A 23,033-nucleotide genomic window follows, 5' to 3' on the forward strand; every position below is an offset into this window, starting at 1 on the left:
CTCGGCCATCGAAATCACGGGCTTCTCCGTGCACCGAGCGGACAGAGCGAAAGACCTCTCAGGTAAAAGCAGAGGTGGTGGTGTATGTTTTATGATCAACAAATGATGGTGTGATCAGAGGAACGTACATTTCATCAAGTCTTTCTGCTCTTCTGATCGGGAATATCTCATGCTTCTGTGTCGACCATTCTGGCTACCGAGGGAATTCACAGCGGTCATCATCACAGCTGTGTACATCCCCCCACAAGCCGACACAGACCGGGCACTCAAGGAACTATATGGGAGCATAAGTGAGCAGGAAACTGTGCACCCTGAGGCCGCGTTCATTGTTACCGGGGACTTTAACAAAGCCAATTTTAAAACAATCGCTCCAAAATACCACCAACATAATAAACTTCAACACATGAGGGGACAGGGATTTAGATCATAGTTACTCTCCTTTCCGGGATGGCTACAGATCCCTCCCCCACCCCCCCATTTGGCAAATCGGACCACTCTTCTGTTCTGCTTCTGCCCGCTTACAGACAGAAACTGAAACGGGAAGCACCCACCCTCAGAACGATCCAGTGCTGGTCGGACCAATCAGACACTGCGCTACAAGATTGTTTTGATCACGCGGACTGGGAGATGTTCTGGTCCACCTCTGATGACGACATCGAGGTTTACGCTGACAGCGTAACGTGTTTCATCAGGAAGTGCGTAGAGGATGTTGTTCCGACCAAAACAATACGGATATACCCCAACCAGAAACCATAGGTTACCGGCGATGTTCGCGCGGCACTCAAAGCGCGGTCCTCCGCTTTAAATTCTTCTAACACGGAGGAGCGTAAACAAGCCAGTTATGCCCTCTGTAACACTATCAGTGCAGCTAAACGCCAGTACAGGCACAAACTTGAAGGTCAGTTCAACACCACTGACTCTAGATGTATGTGGCAGGGAATTAACACCATCACGGACTACAAACGGAATAAAGACTCCACCGTGAACACTGCTGCATCTCTCCCGGATGAACTTAATACATTTTATGCTCGTTTTTGAGGACAATAACACCGCCCTTGCGGAGAGAGTATTTGCGGCTGACGCTACAGAGGTTGGTTCACTCTCTGTTGTGGATGTTACCCGATCCTTCCGACGGGTGAACATCTGTAAAGCCGCGGGTCCAGACGGCATTCCGGGCCACATCATCAGCGTGTGCGCGAATCAACTGGCTGGTGTTTTTACGGACATTTTCAATCTGTCCCTCTCCCTGTCCGTAGTCCCCACATGCATCAACATCAACCATTGTGCCTGTACCGAAGCAAGCCATAATCACTTGCTTAAATGACTGCGTCCTGTTGCTCTGACCCCCATCATCAGCAAATGCTTTCAGAGGTTAATCAGAGATTACATCTGCTCTGTGCTGCCCCCCTCTTTGGACCCATTGCAGTTTGCCTATCACAACAACCGCTCCACTGATGATGCCATTGCATCTACACTACACACTGCTCTCTCCCATCTGGAAAAAAGGAACACATATGTGAGAATGCTGTTTGTAGACTACAGCTCAGCATTCAACACCATAGTGCCCTCCAAGCTTGATGAAAAACTCCGGGCTCTGGGCTTAAACAGCTCGCTGTGCAGCTGGATCCTGGATTTCCTGTCAGGCAGACGTCAGGTGGTTAGAATGGGCAGCAACATCTCCTCATCACTGACCCTCAACACTGGAGCCCCGCAGGGCTGTGTTCTCAGCCCACTCCTGTATTCCCTATACACATATGACTGTGTGGCAACACATAGCTCCAATGCCATCATTAAGTTTGCTGATGATACGACGGTGGTAGGACTGATCACTGACAATGATGAAACAGCCTACAGAGAGGAGGTGCACACTCTGACACGCTGGTGTCAGGAGCACAACCTCTCCCTCAACGTCAGTAAAACCAAGGAGCTTGTAGTGGACTTCAGGAAGAAAGACGGAGAACACAGCCCCATCACCATCAATGGAGCACCGGTAGAGAGAGTCAGCAGTTTCAAGTTCCTCGGTGTCCACATTACTGAAGAACTCACATGGTCCGTCCACACTGAGGCCGTTGTGAAGAAGGCTCACCAGCACATTTTCTTCTGGAGATGGCTGAGGAAGTTTGGAATGAACCACCACATCCTCACACGGTTCTACACTAGTACTGTAGAGAGCATCCTGACTGGCTGCATCACCGCCTGGTACGGCAATAGCACCGCCCACAACCGCAAAGACCTGCAAAGGGTGGTGCGAACTGCCAGAAACATCATCGGAGGTGAGATTCCCTCCCTCCAGGACATATATACCAGGCGGTGTGTGAAAAAAGCTCGGAGGATCATCAGAGACTCCAGCCACCCGAGTCATGGTCTGTTCTCACTGCAACCATCAGGCAGGCGGTATCGCAGCATCAGGACCTGCACCAGCCGACTACATGACAGCTTCTTCCCCCAAGCAGTCAGACTGTTGAACACTTGATCTATCAGGATCAATAATTAGCACTGCACTTTATTAATCTATAATCTCACACTGGACTGTCAACATATTCTCCTCAATACAACTACTTATATATATATATATATATATATATATATATATATATATATATATATATATATATATTTCATATACTCTTTACTTATTGTATTGTATATTGTGTATTCTATATTGTGTGTATTGTTTACTGTACATTGTATATCATTATTGTGTTGTGTAAGTATGTGTACATTTGATATGTAAATTGTGTTGTGTAAGTATGTTGTTTACTGTAATTGGTATATATCTCGTCACTGTCATGACTGCTATGTTGCTCGGAACTGCACACAAGAATTTCACCTACTGTTGCACTTGTGTACATAGTAGTGTGACAATAAAGTGATTTGATTATGTGTCATAGGTTTGTCATTACTTGGTGTGAATGACTCCCGATGGTGATTTTCTGCCATTAATTCAGGAAAGCACTGCTCCCTATTTGAACGAGCACTGTGACTGATGTGAGAGCGCTGTCTGACTGCTGATGTATTTTAGCATTTCTGTGCATCAAGATGAGCGGAGGAAAAAATAGTTCAGTTGCCTGTGCAACAATTCGCTCATAGAATTATTCTTTTCTACTTCAAAGCTTATGAGATGCATTCATATTCATGTTATCTAAATAATAAGATCACTGGTTAAAAAACTTCAGAATCAATATTTTTATGTGAGGACAGATATTCTTGGATCCTCACATAAAAATATTGATTCTGATGTTCGATTAAAGTTTTACTTTAGTATCGATTCACCCATCCCTACAATGTACAAATACTCATTCACCTGGCATATACTAATGCTGATAAAATGATTAAGTTTGACCAAAATTAGTAAATGTATTAAATAAACCTTCGTAAATTGAGTTAAAACTACTATAGTACATTAATTAAACCTAATCCAACTAAATTATGTTGGTTCAATGAAACTGACTTATCTGAAAGAAAGACAAAACATTTCTTGTAAAAACTTTCTACAACTCAAATAAGTAGGTATAATGAGGTCATTTTCTGAGCATGCTATTTGATGAATAAGCAATGTAGAAGTAAACTTTAACACATGAACAGTATGATTTAGCTATTGACATTTGGGTGTACTAGTGAAATGATGTAAATTTATGCATCTATTTAGACCAAAAAAGTGACTTCGCTTTTTATTGGTTAATTTGTTATAGATATACATGTCAGGTCTCTAAAGACCCAAGCATGTAATAATGTTCGAAACACTCATGCATTTAAGGATTGCATAAATATATGTTTGGCAAACTAAATAGCAAGCACTCTAAACAGAGAGGACTTGTGAAAAGAGAGAAGTTACATCTAAGATGCCTTCCGAATGTGTTTTGAGAAGACCATCCTTCTGCAAAACATATGTCTTGTAAAGACACACCATTCATCCATGCCCATGAGGAGACATGGCTCTAGTTGAGTGTGCTTTATCACCAATTGGGCAGATCTTACCCTGCGACTCGTAAGCTAGGGCAATCGCATTAACAATCCAGTGAGAAAGTCTTTGCTTGTAGATGGACATTCCTTTTGTGCGTCCTCCATAGCCAGTGTTGGGAGGGTTACTTATAAAATGTATTCCACTACAGATTACAGAATACATGCGGTAAAATGTCATTTATAACGTATTTCGTTAGATTACTCAAGGTCAGTAACGTATTCTTGTAAATTGGTTAGAGGGAAAGGAGGCGAGAACCGGCTTGACAATATAAATAAAGTTTAATGATAAATTAAACAAAAACACACAACATAAACCCATACAGGGCAGCTGCCATAGTTCTCTCTCTCTCTCAAACCGCTATCTCCGGTCGACTTTATCCATCGCTAGCCTCATCAGGCTGATTGGGGTCCGGGCGTGCATCATTCCGGCCCAGCCCCACCCTCCTCCACGCTACACTCCTCTCTGTGTTGCCTCAAGTCGGGGATCCCGGGGTCATCCCCACCTTCTTCGACCTGGGAGGAGACAGGAGGAAAAAAATTAAAAACAGGCGAGGGAAAGGCCAACATGGAGCGATAGAGAGAGAGAGAGAGAGGAGAGAGAGAAAAAGAAACTCACTCACCAGTTCTCTGATGCGCTGTCGCGTGGTCCTCGATTACTCCTCCACCCTCTCAGGCGGATGACAGCAGCTCCTCCCCGAGCGGACTGGAGTTAAATCTCCGACCCCCAGCGGACAGAACGGCCCTCTGAAATTCTGGCGGCCGGCAGGGCACTCCTCCGCCCCTGGCAGTGGCTCCATCACTCCAGGTGGTTGGGGAGTCCAGTCACTCCTCGACTTGCAGATGGCGGCCGTTCCTTGTGGTCAGACTATTCTGTCCCTCAGTGGATGGCAGCGCCGCTCCCCTGGGTGGACGGCAGTTCCGACGGGCATTCCTCCTCATTCCCTGGTTGCGGCACCAATGTAAAGGGGTTAGAGGGAAAGGAGGAGGCGAGAACCAGCTTGACAATATAAATAAAGTTTAATGATAAACTTAAACAAAAACACACATAAACACATACAGAGCAGCTGCCATAATTTTCTCTCTCTCAAACCGCCATCTCCGGTTGCCTTTATACCTCGCTCGCCTCATCAGGCTGATTGGGGTCCGGGTGTTCTTCATTCCGGCATGACCCCACCCTGCTCCGTGCTACAATTCTAAATACTTTGGATTCCTTCTTCAATACTGGTAGATTTTCTCATTGTTTTGACTATAAAATTCTGCCAGTACTGTAAGACAAAATACGCATGTTAAAAATACATTCACTGAAAAATCTAAATATCTTATGGTTGTTTCTAAAACAAGATAAATCATATCTATCTTGTTTTAAGGATTTTTAGATATTTTACAGGGAAACAATACCAAAATTATTATCAAGAATATTTGCCCTAATATCAAAGGTCTTACTAGAAAAACAAAAATTTTCTTGAAAATAAAAAATATGATTGTGCCTGGTAACGTGCATGTAAAATGGCTAGAAATAGCATTTTAGCTTAGCATAAAACTGACAATTTACACAATGTTTATTTCTATTTCTTCTGCTCCAAACTTACTTCAAACTTACTTCTCTGTCTGCTCGTATGAATATAACACATCATAAGAAAGTGTTTCACAGCTGTTCAAATGCACTTTGGATCACATCATTTAAATGTTAAATATTTTCCATCTGAAAGGACTAAATAGTAAATGAAAAACAAAATAACGACAAACTACAAAGTAATCTCTTCAGTAATCAAAATAATTTTGAATGTAATTCTAATTACCAATGATTTAATTGTAACTGTAGTGGAATACAGTAACTTATATTTTGTATTTTAAATATGTTTTCCCATTACATGCATTCCGTTACTCCCCAACACTGTCCATAGCACACAAAGAGGTGATCAGACAGTCTGAACAGCCGGGTGCGCTCAACGTATGTGTATAGCACCCGCACAGGGCATAACAAATGCAAGGATTGTTCCTCATCCGAATGAAAGGGAGGAGGGAAGAAACCTTGAAGGTGTACCACCTGTGCTTTGAAGGCTGTGGTTAGAACCTTAGGCACATAGCCTTTTCTGGGTTTGTTAATTGTTAGTGCATGTTAGTCACCGACCCATTTTACTGAGATCTGAGCCAGCAGTAGTGTGGTCTTAATGGAAAGCATGCGCAAGAACTATTCATTAAGGCAAGATTTTGTAGGTTCCTCTGGAGAAGACCACTCGATATCAAGCTCTTCGACCGCCCTTGAAAGGACGCAAAGCATCTCCTTGTCAGTGGCACGTACATGCCCTCGCTGGGGGAGGGGTGATAGCATCATCCACTGACCACTCGCCTGAGAAAAATTACATAGTCCCCAGCATCAGAACCGCCTAACGAGACGCGGCAATATGCTCCTGCTGAGTCACACACATAATGTATCGGCGTAGACGCATTGCATGGAGATTGAGGGGCTCACGGGGCATGTGCCAGCACAATGACTACCTCAAATTCATCGTGCTCAACCTCAAGGTCCTGGCGTGACCCCTCAGGTATCACAGTAGAGGTGGTTGGGAGGGCACGGGAGGCTGAATCGTCCCTCAGAACGAGGGTGAATCGCGAGCACAGCATCTTGAGACTAATGCCCAGTGAGGGCTGACTCTCTTTAGTGTGTGTGTGTAATGTTTGTGTTTTTTCACGTTTTTTCATGTCTTTTATTTTCAAGATTAGTTCCTGTCAAGTGATTTCCTGTTCCCTCATGTGATCTTGTCATGTGTTTCCTCGTTCACGTGTCTTGTTTTCATTGGTTCATTGTTTGATTACTTTGCTATTAGTCTTGTTATCTTGTTTAGAGTTCTGTTTGTTCATTTGTTTATGTTCTCCCATGTCCAAGTATTTAAGCCCTCATGTTTTCTATTGTAGGTGGTCAGGTATTGTGTTTATGTAACATTGTTAGTTCCATGTTCAAGTCAAGTCAAGTCAAGTCAGAGAAAAGACCATAACATTGTGTTTTACAGTAAAAAATACACTATACTGTAAATAAATTTACAGCAAGTTAAATGGTACTGTAAATATGAATACAGTATTTTTACTGTAAGTTTAATTTACAGTAAGTTACTGGCAAACAGCTGCCAGTAAGTTACTGTAATTTCTACAGGAATGTTTTTACAGTGGTGCCCAAATGAACGGCGTCGACCAATAGTGAGGCGGTGTTCAAACGTAGAACCCAGAAGTGCTGTATTTACAACGTAAACAGCGTGTGTTCCGAAGATGAACGAAGATCTTACGGGTTTTGGAACGACATGAGGGTGAGTAATTACTGACAGAATTTTCATTTTTGGGTGAACTAACCCTTTAACATCACCTCAAATAAGTTTTGAATAACAAGGGATGAATTGTTCAATCTCCTGAATGAATGATTCAATGTCAAATAAATATTTTCACTGACACTTGTCCCCACCTAGTGGCAAAACATAATGCTTTATTTGAAGTGCGAAGTTATATTAAAAAGCTGATTTGCTCTATTTTGATCGCTAACTATACATTTTTTTTAAAACTTTTATCCCAGTACTTATAATTTTAATATTTGTAACACTGAAATAAGGATATTGAGTGGTTGAAAAGACCTATATATGACAACTGTTTTCTCTGTTTCAGCGGCAGTACAAATGCAGATTTGAACGTTATGATTTTAGTCAAAGGTTTGATTGACTCAGGCGAATCATTGACATTTATTTATGAGATTGTGTGGGTGTCTGAATCGCGATCGCAATCTTTTAACAATTAATCTTGCAGCTCTAAACAATCTCTTAAACATTGTTAATCATGTATTAAAGGATCTTACCAAGCATGATCAGCCTTGGAGTAGAAGGATGTGAAACCCTGGTCTCTGCATCTGTTGGAGTTGTTGTGACCTACACACACACACACAAACACAAACACAAACACAAAGGTTTTACTAACTGTCAGTTACATCAGTTTTCAAATATATAAATGGAAAATACTCACATCGGCTAAAAGGAACTGTGATTCCTCCTTTTCTTTGAAGTGGGACATCATCAACAGGACCGCTGCAAGGCCTGGGTCGACATCTCTGCCCTCTCTGTCGATGTCTTTGATGCCAAGCGATTATATAGCGGGAAAAAACGACTGACTTTAAACTAATTCACAAAAGCTTTATTTTTCGGCGAACAGTTCACATGAACACTCACCTGCTCATGACGTGGTCAAACCCAAGTCAGAGACCCGTTAATGTCCATATATGACGATAAAATGTTCAGAAAAGGGAAAGAAAAGGAAGAAATATGAATGTTTGCACAGAGTGTTAGCACAACTCTCTAGTAAGCTCTCTCCACAGCATAAAGTGTGAGGTGACTGAGGTGGCAGCGTTTTTTCTTTTATCGTTTTTAAAAAAAATTGTTTTAAACCAAAAATATAAAATATGTGAAGTAAAAGCAGGAATATTTGTACACACCTTTGTAACTTTACTCTAGCACTATATGCATGATGTGCATTATGGGGTAATCAGTTAACGCCAAGCGATAGCGGGAAAAAAACGACTGACTTTAAAGTTAAACTAATACACAAAAGCTTTATTTTTCAGTGAACAGTTCACATGAACACTCACCTGCTCCTGACGTGGTCAAACCCAAGTCAGAGACCCGTTAATGTCCATATATGACGGTAAAACTTTCAGAAAAGGGAAAGAAAAGGAAGAAATATGAATGTTTGCACAGAGTGTTGGTAACTCTCTAGTAAGCTCTCTCCACAGCATAAAGTGTGAGGTGACTGAGGTGGCAGCGTTTTTTCTTTTATTGTTTTTTTTATTTAAATTGTTTTAGTTAAACCAAAAATATAAAATATGTTAAGTAAAAGCAGGAATATTTGTACACACCTTTGTATCTGACTGGTTCTTGCATCTGTGTCTTCATTTTCTTCTTTCTCCAGGCGGGAAATAAAATCTTTTCTGTGAATGGTCAGGTTTCACGCTCGTTTTTTTTCCCCACTGTATTTCGATTTACAGTAAATGAAAACTACTGTATTTTAGTGGCGCCAAGGGGATATTTCCCACAATGCAACTTTAAAATACAGTAACATGCTGTATAACTGTCCTACAGTAAAATACAGTTCATTTTACAGTTAAATACTGTGTAATTTACAGAAATTTCTAACAGTGTATGAATAGTCCACAGGTTTATTTGCAAGCTGTTGTGGACAGTATTCAGAGCCTGTTGCTGATTCGTTATGTTGGGGTGTCTGGCAGACAATGGATTTCTTTAATAAACTGATGCAGAAGAAAAATCTGTTTAATGCCGTGAGCTACATGTTGAGCTGTCACAATAATCTTATACTCTTTTGAAGCACTCTGGTTACATTATCACATCACTGAGTTTGGGATGCAGATACGCAGTGTTGTGCCCTAGATTGGAGCGTCTCTATTACTTCGTATTTGTATTTTTTTGTTTGTGTTTGCCAGTTTTCTTATTACAGGGCGTCCACATAAACCCCAGAAACACATCAACGTGCTGTTGCATTATAAGCATATGGGCAAATAATTGTAAAACCGCGATTTTTTTCTCAGGCGGTAATCTAACCGACAAAATCTCACACCGCGGCATCCCTACATTGAATATACTTTATTTATATTATTTATACCCTCAATGTTCAAACAAATTCTACGCCATTGACACTAAACACATGCTAAACATATCTTGACTTTCTCTACACCCAGTAATGTCCCTCCCATCTACAGGGCTCTGTTGCTCTCAGTCACTGTTGCAGCTCTGCTTTACCGAGAAATACTCCACGGGTTCTAAGCGGGACCGGATCGACTCACGTTACGCTTCATCAACCCCGAAAACCTCCATGATCCACACCTGGACAAGCGCTTGACAGCTCAGGTGAGTGACAGTCTGCGCGTCAACGCTTTATAAAGCAATGTTCCTCAGATTTTCCTGAGATTCTGAACTGCGTTTGTTTATCTAAACTGTCATGCATTTCGTTAGCGTTATTATTATTTTTTGACAGAACAGAAACATTTTAGATCTAATCTACAAAGGTTATGTAAATACTCATTTCAGCACAAGGAAACACTAAACATGCGCAACACTACTTAAATACTACAATACCATTCTTTGTTTCGGCTTTAGTGCGCGTATGGATTACTCAAACCCCAATGCGTAAAAACCAATATGCTAAAGCCTAGCCCTTTGATCAAGTGGAATTTATAGTCGATAAATAGCAAATGTAGAATTTAAAAGATAAGGTTTGAAAAAGGACACCTAGCAATGGCTGGGTGGTGTATTCACTGACAAACCCGTCATTTTCATTAAAGCATGCAGTCACTGTCAGGACATCCAGTTTGCGGCTGTCAATGACCGGTGCGCGGTCAAAGACAAGGCGATCGCAATTATGTCATACTACCATCGAGATTGAAGTCAAGCGCAACATTACCAGGTTCTAATGTTGCTTGATTTAGTGCGTCTCATATAAATTGCAAGGTGCATAATGTACTGTGAGCCACCTAGTCGTCTGATCAAAATGTTCTTGCCTTTTATGTATATTTAAACATTGGCATAACACATTTATTTGGAACATCGTTTTCATTATGTGCATTACTGAAGTTGAGTTGCCTTCTAGTGTTATATGTGTAAAAAACTCTAAATGCATATACTAACAGGATTAAGCACGTGTTTACAGTATTTCTTTACAATATAATATCATTACATGTTGATGGATCATGCCTGGTATTATGCATTCAGGTCACATGTACAGTACATCAGACCTTGATTCACTGCTAGCAGTATGTATGAATGAAGATCTCTGTGAAACTCTATTCATGTTGCTTTCCTCTGAGGAATTTATCATTAAAGAAAACACTGGCATCAGAATTCTGCTGGATATTTCAGTCTTTGTTTAAAAATGTATGAGCATCCCATTACCAAGGGAATTTCACAAGGCAGCAGTTGGAAGGTGGTGAAATACATTCAGATTTCTGTTTCATCAATCCTGTGCTGTTTGGAAGGTGGGTTAAGGGTTAAGTATGCTGCCCACTCTTTCATACCCCTGGGCAAGGAGAAATTGACACTGTTGTCTCAAACTAGTCATATTTTTTCACAAGTTATTAGTGGTTAATCAATATGGATTTTTAAATGTCTAGTGGAGATTCCAGCATTTTATTTATATTTTTAGGGCTGTCGATTTAACATGTTAATTTTGTGTAATTAATAATATAAATACAATTGTTAAAACAAACAAAACAATGCTATTAACCATGTCCCTGACTGTGCATTATTTCCATAATAAGGAACTGACTTACCATTAGTGCAATTCAAGCTTGAAAAACCAACTTCATATTTTTGCGAGTAGAAATCAACAGGGGGCAGTAAGCGCAACTCCAGCTTTACAGAACCACTTCCCCATAACAGGAAGCAAAGGAAGCTGTGCTCTTCCTTTCAAATACAGCTTGATGGAGAACAAACAGAATGTAGGGGTTTCCGGACATCTTTACAATGATTCAAACTGCATTTAAACGTCGCTAAATGCAGCATTTATGTTGCGAGATGCAGGCAAATTAATAAAATGCTCCAGAAGTGCATGTCTACATAGACCATCAAAAAACACAGATGGATGTAAGGATGCATCCTGTGAAAACAGCTCTAAAAGGTGCTTTAGCAATTTTATTTATATGCAGAAAATGTTTGTACTCCCTGAAATATATAACTGAAATAAGTATCCTAAGATATCTCAACGATCTCTAACAGCACAACTGTAAACCGCAAACAAAATTGACTGTCTAACATATGCGTTCTCAAAGCTGTAGTGTAGAGTGTTGTAGTTGAAGCAGATCATTCAGGTTTATCACCATATCTAGATTAAGAACAGTTATCGGATGAGGGCACTATATTTCTACTGTTGTTTATTTGACAATCCCGAGAAGACGCACTGCTGCTCTTCCGCTCAGTGTCGGTCTCAGCGTTACAATGAGATTATTGAAGTGCAGGGTTTTGGAAAGAGGAGACATGTCAAAATCAGTTGCTAAAGGCTGAGTTATGCTTCTGTGTCGAACCTAGCGTGTAGGCTCCACGTAGTGGCCAACATGTTGGTTTGCATTATTAGTTCTGCATTGGTGTCTGCATCATTCTGCAAGTACAAAGCCAAAATGCTAATTATACATTCATAAATAAACTAAAACAATGTAATTTGTGGATTCAAAAATATTTATGAAATTATTGTAGCATTAAAAACGAGTTCAACATGCTTGGCACTTTTACTTGGCACATCATGTAATTAATTAATTTAAACATTTTAAATGATTGACAGCCCTATTTGAGACTTTTGAATCCCCAAAAAATTTATTTAAGTTTTAAATCTTTATCAGTTTTACCATTCAGAAATCAATTCATGACCAAGTCCCATAAAAAGAAGAAAGAAAAAAATTTGGTCTGTCAATCGCTAATTTTTTTTATTCAAATGAATTACATGGTGTCCCGATTAATTAATCGTGATTAATCGCATATACAAATATATGCTGAGAAAGCCCTCATATAACAATAATTCAATATATAATGATGAAATAATTATACATAGTTATCTTTAAATATTTAAAAATGATATATATATATATATATATATATATATATATATATATATATATATATATATATATATATATATATACAAAATATTAAGATAATTAAAATGCATTAGATTCTTGTGGCAGAAGAGTTAATAATTGATAAGACAACACAAAAGCGGCTTTAGAATACAATGTATTGTTTACTACCATATTATTGAACCTAAGCCAATCATTGGCATACAGCTGTGAATTTGTCAATCAGTTTGAGATTTATAATGAGGGCTCGTTTAAGGACCCGTCAATGTACACCTGTGTCAGATATGCTTGTGTCGTGTCTCGGGTGCATTGCATCATAAACATAAATGTTTTAGGTAACTGTTTCAAGTTAAATATAGTTTAATACTTAGAACACAGCTTGAGATCTCTTAGTTCAGATTTGCGCTCCATCAAGTGTTTTAAACTCAAGAATGTAAGGCATGTTTGTGTTGTGCTGCTGCTGGATGGTTGTTTTTTTCACTGTATAAACTGCACGTTACCAAACAGCTGAAGTTTCATTTACTGCCCTCTGGAGTAAACAAGTGGTACTACAGGCTTGCATTTCATAGGAATCTTCCTTTTTACGGTCCTGGGGCATTGCGATTAATTGCGTTATTATCATTATTATTGCATTTAACGCGTTATTTTTAATCAAATTAATCGCACTGAATTAACGCGTTAAATCGACAGCTCTAAAAAAATTTATATACAATAAATACAAAATTTAAAATAATTGGCTATTTGAATAATAATAAATAAATTATAATCTGTCATGCCCCAACTCCCTGATTCAATAAGCAATATGTCAACCAAGACAGTGACTGACTGAAGACACATACTGAATGACTTTGGCCAGTTTGCATGTTCCCTGGTAATTGAACTGGCATTGCTAGTGCCATGTCACCAGTTAAGGTGGTGGATATACTGTATACCATTACTGTACATATACTGTATACACACATTGTGGAACTGAAACCTGAGGAACTACCACTTCTGTTAATGAGCCAAGCATGCACAGTTATCATCCAATGTAAAACTTCTCAAAATGGCCAAATATCTCCTGATTAATCTGCCTGGCTGATATATTGGCCTATGGCTATCGTTATGCAGTTATTTTATGCTGGCTCTTATTCTGGCTTTGGATTGATTGATTTCTCCTCAGTTTGACTTTCTGCACAAATTGGATTTTTCAATTCCAACCTCCAATTTGCATAGTTGACACATGTGATTCTGCCTTTACTTGGCTGTCAAAAACACACTTTGAGGGCCAGTCTACACAGTGTATCTACAAGAGTTATGAGTTTACCGAGTGACCAAGATACATGCAAACCAATTTGAGTGTTTGCTCTAATAGTGCATGTGACATTTCTCTCCCAAACTGTTACAAACACCCTAAGGGATTGCAAGTTCAGTCAGGAATTCATAAACACCACTGTTACACCACTGAATACAAGTTGAACTGAAAGAATTTAAGCCTTCAGAGTTTAACTTCATTATTTAAGGAGTTAATAAACTGTCATTTTCACAAGTCGTTTTTGTAGTTTTTGAGACAAAACAAGTGCAATCAGAGAAGGCAGACACAGAGTTCTGTCAGTGACTGTGTAAACTATTTCACATGTTTAGAAGGCATAACCTATGCCCCTCTGAATGTAAAGACAAAAAATTCCAGAGATGGCTGTGGTAATCACAAAACAGTTGTCTCAACACGACAATGCCTGTTGTGCTTTTTGACGGTTCTCCTCTCAGGAAATTCTGCAGATACACATTAAGGGCCTTTTTAAAGACTTGATCACTTTGTATGTCTTGATCAATCAGATTGCTATCCAATTGGGTATGCACATTATATTTACAGAGGAATGTGACTCAGCAAAATGGATATAAATCTGATCAAATATCCCTAAGTTATATGCCAATATAACAATATTAAATTCTGTAATGATGCTAATGCATTGTTTGCAAGGCAGCATTGGATTGATATTCCTCATACGTTCCGGTTAGGGTTTGTTATAAACCCATAACCCCAAGTAATGACACTTCTTCAAGTAATTTAGCCCAAACTGCTTAATATACAGACTCCATTCAAACTTTATTTAGTATATAATGTCTGTCCTACCTGTATGTTTGTAAACTTTATACCTTTTGAGGCTGTTTGAATATCTGCCACCTTTTATATATCCAACCAATTATAACTTATGTTTAAACTGGTCTGATGCAGAATTTTATTCAAACAGAACCGAAGTCAAAAAATAAGCTTACCTAAAAGAATAATATGATTATTTTTCTGCCTTGCTAGCACTGGTATTTCCTTTAGAAATTTTATTCAAATATGTTTTTATGGTGGGTGGATTCTGATTTTGTTTGTTTGTTTATGGCAGGTGTACAACTTGAACCTGTCTAAAATTCCTACTTCATCTGAATTTCAACTATCTGTGATTATTGAAATGTTCTGTATTTGTGCTGTGAACAACAGACATTGCTTCAGATGTTATTTAGCCAATCAGACAGATTGAAATCAGAAGCTAGCTTGTTTTAAAAAAATGAGACTACTCAATCATGCAAGCTTTAATTGTGTATTCATATTACTGCTTTCATTTAAATCAAAAGAGCATGGGTCTTCCTGGAGGAAAACATGTATTGCTTAGTGGTTTCTCTTTCCTAGCTCAAGAGAATTAATGGAGTCTGGAGATTTTAAGTCTGAAGTTAAGTCTAGAGAGAATGGACTGTTATTTTTTTTATTTAAGTATCGACTTTGTCTCAGACGTTTCTCCTAAAATTCCTTAGGAGAAATACAAATAGATACAAATGAAATAATTGTTGACATACAAAAATGTGGATAGGATGGCTCAGATAGTTTGGCCTTGGAAGAATTGTTGAGAAATGTTTGAGCAGACTTTTGAATCTTGGCAAATCTGAGCACAGGTTGAGATATTGTTGAGATATCTTTAAACTAGAAGAGATGCAATTGAGATTAGCTGGAGACTTCAGTTAATTGCAGCCTAGAGAAACAATTGATGTATTCAACATATCAAATTTTTTATATTTTCTGTAATTGGGTTGTGATGAAACATCCATAACAATAACAAAATTGTAATCTAATTAATTACATGACCCGCCGAATAATGAATTCAATTAATCACAAATAGCAATTAATTAATTAATGTCATATATTATTTTTATCTGGCCCCCTTCTAAAGTGGCTTTAGAAGACAATATATTATTTGTTTTACATAAGCATCAACAGCAATCCATTTTGCAATCTGTCCTGTTCTTGCATTCTGTCTGCACTTTTTTTAATTATCCGTCTATGTACATACGCATTAGACTGATGCTTATGAAACATCTCACTAGTTTTCAGCTGCATAAACGATGTGTTATAAGAATTCTGTGTCAAGTTAAAAGTAGTTGAATCTTGTCAAGCAGTCAAGAATGTGTCCTGTATGACCGGCCTTCCTTCCATGTCTGTGTTGCTTGTGAGGTTTGTTAATGTGCGCTGACCACCATAGAGCAATAAATTGTTGGAGAAATGTACTAGCTAGTCACGACTGTTTCCTTTACATTAGACTTTGGGGTTCCCCAGATGCACTTCAAAAACATATATGAACTTCACTTATGCGTTAGCATGGACACATAATCAGTGTTCTCAGAAAAAAGCAGTGTGTGTTCAATCGCTTTCTCTTAACAGCCTCTAATAAATGGCTGCATTCGCGTTTTCATAACATTTCAGATCGCCACTTTCTGCAAAACAAAAAGCTGTTTTCTCAAGTGCATGTAAACGTGGTCAGAGTCTTGACAGAATGAAAGATATATATGAAATGAAAGATATAGAAGCCTCAGCAAAGTCAAATGATTTCCACACAGCAAACTAATAAGGAACTATGCTTCTAACCACGCAACTTTGCTAAGCTGTTTGCAAATTTTCGTTGGAACTACGGTTTTGGGAAACACCAAATCGTTGAACTATGTTGGTACCGTAACGATGGAACCGTTATGTGACCATATTTGGTTATTAATGGTTTTGGGAAATGCACCTATATTGTGTTCAAAATGCTTTTACTCCAAAAAGTGAGAAATGGAATTACCATCAGACCTCATTACCATCACACATTATACTTAATGTAATATTTTTCTAACATATGTTTCTGAGTAAAACAAGTATGGGACTAATTGAAAAATCTCCCATTTATGTTTATTTGTTTATGTGTTATAGTTTATGTTATTTGTTTATGTGTGTTATGTGGCTTATATTTGTATGTGTAAGTGATTATTGACTTACAGACAGGAGACAACCATTTGCAACTCAAATGTGTTTGACATCAAGCTCTGTGACTCTGAGCACCTGGGGTGAATGTTGTTGATTGTGTATAAAGAGTGAATTTGACTTCTTTTTCAAATTTACCACAGGTGTCACTCTTACAGGTACAATCTCTAAATGCACTAATGCTCTTAGAGCACAGGGTACTTTTCTGAATTTGTGGGCATATTCATGCCATGTTCATATCATATTCACTTCCATTATATTCATAATGGAAGTAAAGCATTCTCGGTCATCAGGGAGTCTGGTGGAATGTTGTGTGAGGAGAAATGAGCAGAGTATGAGAACCGCCTGTCTTTGGTGCTATCATCAGAGCTCAGGCTGTGGAATGTTTCCGCAATGTTTGTTTTCATTGCAGGGCAAATGTGGTCACCATAGATAGATAGAGAGAGCGAGAGAGAGAGAGAGAGAGAGAGAGAGAGAGAGAGAGACTGTAAACTCACTGTGTAATGGTGAATCCAATTTATCTCTCTGTGGGAATTTCTTAGCTTATAGCATTGACAGCCTTTTGCACTGTAAAAACTGTCTGTAATTTTAACAATAAAAGACTGTAAAAATGCTACAGAAATATTTTTTTATTGATTAATGAGTATTAACTGTAAAATATAAAGTAATTTAAAATAAATAAATAAATACATGTTTTATATATTTTAAAAGACAATACAGTAGTTTTTACAATAAAACGTAAAAAGTATAAATAGAGATCAACTAGAGAGTACATGTACTTTTAACAGTAAATTATTGTTAAAATTACAGTAAAAAAACTATAATTCTCTGCATGACCCAACATATTTCACTATATTTTATATATAATTATGTTTCTTCTTATTTTTAATATCAGTAACGTACATTGGGGTGTTCTGTTTTATATTTAATGTAGTTTAGTTCATGTTTACTGCATGATTTAAATTTCACATATATTGGTCATTGCTCCTGGAAGAGCCACTATTGGTGAACGTCATGTCATCATGTGCTCTTCTTTAATTTTTACAGTGAACACCTTATAAAGAAAAAGCTGATTTTTGCAGTTTCAGAAGGTTAATATCAAGTTTTTGAAATATTTTTTACTGTAAATTTAACAGAATTATTATTATTATTTTTACAGTGCCAGCGTGGTCATGTAAATTACAACAGTTTAAACTGTAAAATGTACAGGTTGTTCTGTAAAGTTGTTTACATTTTTACTGTATTTTGTACATAATTATTCTGGCAAACACAGCTGCCAAGTTTTTTTTACAGTGTGTGTAGTGAGGTTTAGAGATATCCAAATATCGACTATGTCTAATGTTATACAGCAGAGTTTGGAAATGAGTAAATATAATGTTGACATATATCAGTCTAAACAAATCCAATGAACAGTTATTTCTAAATACTTGAGTTAGGGTTTTCCCAAACTATGTCTGTTTGTCTTTTCTAACTCTCTTGATCTCAGATAAAATAAAAAACAGGAGGTCAAATTTTTTGGTGGTCTATGCTTTCTGAATTTCCAGAAAAAATTGCTTCCATGAGCCTATTGATATTAAGCCTGAAGTTTTGGTGCAAATTTTAATTGCAAATTATATTTTGAATAGAAATAATTGTTTCCCTTCTGTCACTCACTCGACGTTGTGTCAAATTAAGTGACACAAGGGGTCTTCCTGGGACGCTAAACGTACCTCTGAACCTGAGAAAAGAATTTGCATGGCCCGCCCCGGACATACGGGTATAAATGGAAGCTGGGCAGCAAGTGCCAGTCATAATTTTTCTTTGGAGCCGAACGGTTGTGCAACAGCAAGCTGAGTTCACCACTGTTCCATTCAGCTCTACTAGCGATAAGCACTGCTGTGGCTTTCTTTTCTCACGAGAGAAAGCCACTTCAGCCGCCCCCCGCGTTGTTCCTAATTCCCATGGAATCCGGCTGGTGATGAAGGCGATTTGGGGATAACGACAGGCTCGGTTTCATCAGGTAAATCCCCATGAACCACCCGCCCCCCCGGCACGCTTGCTTGCTTCCGTCCGAGCTCGGGATGAGTGCGGCTTGCCTCGTGGCCAGCCTGCATTCTCCCTTGAGCCCCCAGAATTGGATGATGACATTGCATCTGCATCGGAGAGTGGCACAGCGGCGTCTGATGCTGATGACTCGTCTGGGCTGCTACCTTCGGGTCTGCTCGCCCAGTCTGAGGCTGACGCGCAGATGTCCCCCAGCAGCTAAACAACAGGGAGCTCCACCTCAACCCGGGCCCAGTTTTCAGCGCCAGCGTCGAGCACCTCGCAGGCGGCGTACACCCCCCGTCTCCAGGACCCCTTCCAGGACCAGGAAAGCTCCAAAGCACTCCTGAGACAGGCGACTCAGGCAGTCAGATGTTCTCTCTGAAGCTGGTACCAAGACCACTCCGTCTCCCGGTGGAAGGCCGGGAGGAGGATCCTTGTTTCATTTTTCCGCAATCCCTGGGTCATCCAGTCTGTGCGTGTCATTCTCACGGCACCCTGGCCCCAAAACTCTACGGTCCCGGCTCCCTGGATGCAGAGTTTGGATGCGTGGCTTTCACTTCCCAATCCGTCGCGCTGGCTGGCCAGGACCATCCGACTCGGCTATGTAATTCAGTTCGCCCGGCTCCCGCCTCTTTCAGAGGTGTTCGCTCCACTTCTGTGTGCGACGAGAAAGCCACGCCTTACGAGCAGAGATCACGATTCTGCTCCTCAAGGATGCGATAGAGCCGTCACTCCAACTGAGATGGAGAAGATTTTCTACAGCCCTTACTTCATCGTACCCAAAAAAAGATGCGGGTTGGGACCAATCTTGGACCTGCGAGTTCTCAACTGGGCCTTACACAGACTCCTATTCAAAACTCAATGCAGAAACAGATTCTTACCTGCGTTCGACAGCTAGATTGGTTTGCGGCGGTAGATCTGAATGACGCGTACTTCCACGTCTCCATTCTGCCTCAACACCAACCCTTCTTACGGTTCACGTTCGACGGCCAGGCGTATCAGTACAAGGTCCTCCCCTTCAGCCTATCCCTGTCCCCTCGTGTCTTCATGAAGATCGCAGAGGCAACTCTTGCCCCGCTGAGGGAAGTGGGCATCCGCAGTCTCAACTACCTCGATGACTGGCTCATCCTGGCTCACTCTCGAGAGTTACTGTGCGCTCACAGGGACCAGGTGCTCAGGCACCTTAGCCGTCTAGGGCTTCAGGTCAACTGGGAAAAGAGCATGTTAGACTCAGTTAGACTCAGTCTCAATGACAGCGCGTCTGACCAACGAGCGCGCACAGTCAGTGCTCAGGAGCCTCGCTCTCTTCGAGCCCGGTTCCTCTAAAAAATTCCAGAGGCTCCTGGGGAATATGGCATCCTCAGAGTCCGCTTCAGCACTGGCTACAGACTCAAGTCCCAAGATGGGCATGGCACCACGCCACATACCGTGTGAAAATCACTCCTTCTTGCCGTCATACTTTCAACTCTTGGACCAAACCTCTGCTTTCTGTGGACTGGAGTCATGGTGACCAACGTGTGCAACGGGCACGCTGCTGCTGGCCTCTGGACAGAACCCCGGCAGCTTTGGCACATCAACTTCCTAGAGTTGTTGGCTGTATCTCTTGCCCTACGGAGGTTTCTCCCACTAATCCGGGGCAAGCACGTCTCGGATCTTACGCTCCTCATGACAGCACCTCCCTGGAAAATTAGCCTGAGGAAGGACATTCTTTCTCAGGGATGGGGCACCCTCTGGCATCCACACCCAGACCTCTGGAACCTCCACGTCTGGCCCCTGGATGGGATGTGGAATATCTATTGGATCTACCACCTGCAGTCGTAGACACGATCAACCAAGCCAGAGCTCCCTCCACCAGGCAACTTTTCGCCCTAATGTGGTGCTTGTTCGCGAATTGGTGTTCTTCTTGAGCCGAAAACCCGCAGAGGTGTGCAGTTCGGTCAGTGCTTTCATTCCTGCAGGAGAGGCTGTCCCCCTCCACCTTGAATGTGTATGTAGCTGCTATCTCAGCCTACCACAATACAGTAAATGGCAAGTCCCTAGGTAAGCACGATTATCAGGTTCCTGAAAGGCGCCCAGAGACTAAACCCTCCCCGGCCTAGCCTGTTCCCCTCCTGGGATCTCTCTGTGGTCTTCTCAGGCCTTCAGAGACCCCCCTTCGAGCCGCTTGATTCAGTTGAGCTCAAGGCCCTCTACCTGAAGACTGCCCTCCTGATCATGTTAGCCTCCATGAAGAGGGTTGGGGATCTGCATGCATTCTTTGTCAGCGACACCTGCCTGGATTTCAGTCCGGCACATTCTCATGTTATCCTGAGTCTGCGACAGGGCTTCGTGCCCAAGGTTCCTACGACCCCCTTCAGGGACCAGGTTGTGACCCTGCAAGCAAGCTGCCCTGGGAGGAGGCAGACCCAGCCTTCTCTTTGCTGTGTCCGGTACTTGCTTTGCGTACGCCATCTCCAAACAGAGGTTAGCTCACTGGGTCATTGATGCTATTTCTTTGGCTTCTTACCCTATGAGAAGTGTGGCAGCCTCGTGGGCACTGGCCCGTGGCACCTCCTTAGCAGACATCTGCAAAGCACCGGGTTGGGCTACACCAGTACCTTTTTCAGATTTTACAATCTCAGGGTTGAGTCGGTCGCGTCCCGTGTTTTGTCAGGTCCGAGCAAGTAAAAATCGGTAATGCGGCACAACCGACTGGGAGTTTCCGCTTGCATACAGCGCCCTTCACCAAGTTGATCCTTCTATCCCAGGTTAACCACTGAGCATCGCTCCCTGGATGTTCTGCTCCCTAGCCTTCTGGCCAGGGAATTCAACGAAGCAATTCGCGGCCAGACCCACTACGAGTCACAGTTGCTTTGTACAGGTGTCAGGCTCCACGGGCTTAGTTCCCTTTTCAGGCAAACTCCATGTGATGTATTTCCCATGGTACAGTCCCCCTATCGGCGGACCCGCGTTTCCCTTTGGCATTTCCCAGGGGTTTTCCCCCTGCTGCCCCTGTCGCCGTGCTTGTAGAGTCCCCCCTCATTAGGCTCCACCTACCACTGCGCCATTTCCCATGTACGGCTTCACAACCCTCATGGTGTATTTGCCACATGTTACCTCCCACTAGACTGGGCAGGATGTGGCCTCTGCAGGGTCTTTTCCCCCTGAAAGAATAGGACCGGGAAAGACCACCTTCCCCGACGCGTTTCATAGATAAGATAGCCCCAGCCGCTTCACGTCCTATGTGAGAGACATAGTGAAAGAAAATACAGCGGCTGTCGGGCTTGCTACCATGGTAGTCATGTAGCACCTGTCCCCCCCCTCAGGGGTGTGGGGAACCTAAGGTATGTATGTGACATCTCTTTGGGGGCGTTGGGGAGGGCTACGTGCAGCCGACACAGTTGCCTCTAGCACGCAGTAGCCTGCTTGCACCTGTCTCAACAGTTCACATAACACGGTCAGTGCGTGCCGTTTTTAGATGGGACCCCTTGTGTCACTTCATTCGACACGTTGTCAAGTGAGTGACTGAAGGGGAATGTCATGGTTACTTTTGTAACCTCCGTTCCCTGAGGGAAGGAACGAGAAGTTGTGTCCCTCCTGCCACAGCACTAGACCTACCACTGTAAACGGCCGTACTTTATTTTCGGCTCCGTGCAAATCCTGAATAGCACCCGCTACCCCGCTTCCCTTTATACCCATATGTCCGGGAGGGGCCTGCAAATTCTGTCTTCCAACTTGACATAGGCCTTTGCTCAGGTTCAGAGGTATGTTTGGCGTCCCAGGAAGAACGTTACAACAGTAACCATGACGATACCTTTAGTGCTTTTCATGCTGGGTCCAACAAATTGAAGTCAATTTTTTCCCCTTCTATGTGTAGGATATTTGGTATTGGTGAATTTTGAAGGGAACCGTTAAAGTGCCCTCATTATACCATTATATGTAAGGGAATTTAGGATCTAGAAATATGTGAGCTATGAACTAAATTAAACTGTCCTGATTCTACATTACTATGTAAGGCAGTTTATAATGGAATCAGTCGCGTTCGACTACCATTATAAATTAGATAAATGACAAATAACTAGATTAACACCATTAAAATCGTAATACAGCGTCTCGTTGCATCCTCTCACAATTTCTACTGTAAGGAATTAGCTTTCCTTTATGATTAATTCACTTATTGGTGTGATATTATTCACATAG

At 41.1% G+C, this 23,033-nt stretch overlaps 1 protein-coding gene across 2 annotated transcripts in view; it reads left to right on the forward strand.

Annotated features, from left to right (window-relative positions):
- The first annotated feature begins 9,708 nt into the window (after positions 1-9,708).
- Positions 9,709-23,033, forward strand: part of LOC127625693 (band 4.1-like protein 3) — a 218,949-nt gene continuing 205,624 nt past the window's right edge. For both annotated transcript variants that reach the window (XM_052101039.1, XM_052101040.1), the window contains exon 1: positions 9,709-9,857. The gene's annotated coding sequence lies outside the window, so the exon portion shown is untranslated. The remainder of the gene's footprint in view (positions 9,858-23,033) is intronic.

The sequence above is a fragment of the Xyrauchen texanus genome, chromosome 32, assembly GCF_025860055.1.
Source record: "Xyrauchen texanus isolate HMW12.3.18 chromosome 32, RBS_HiC_50CHRs, whole genome shotgun sequence".
Taxonomy (NCBI): domain Eukaryota; kingdom Metazoa; phylum Chordata; class Actinopteri; order Cypriniformes; family Catostomidae; genus Xyrauchen; species Xyrauchen texanus.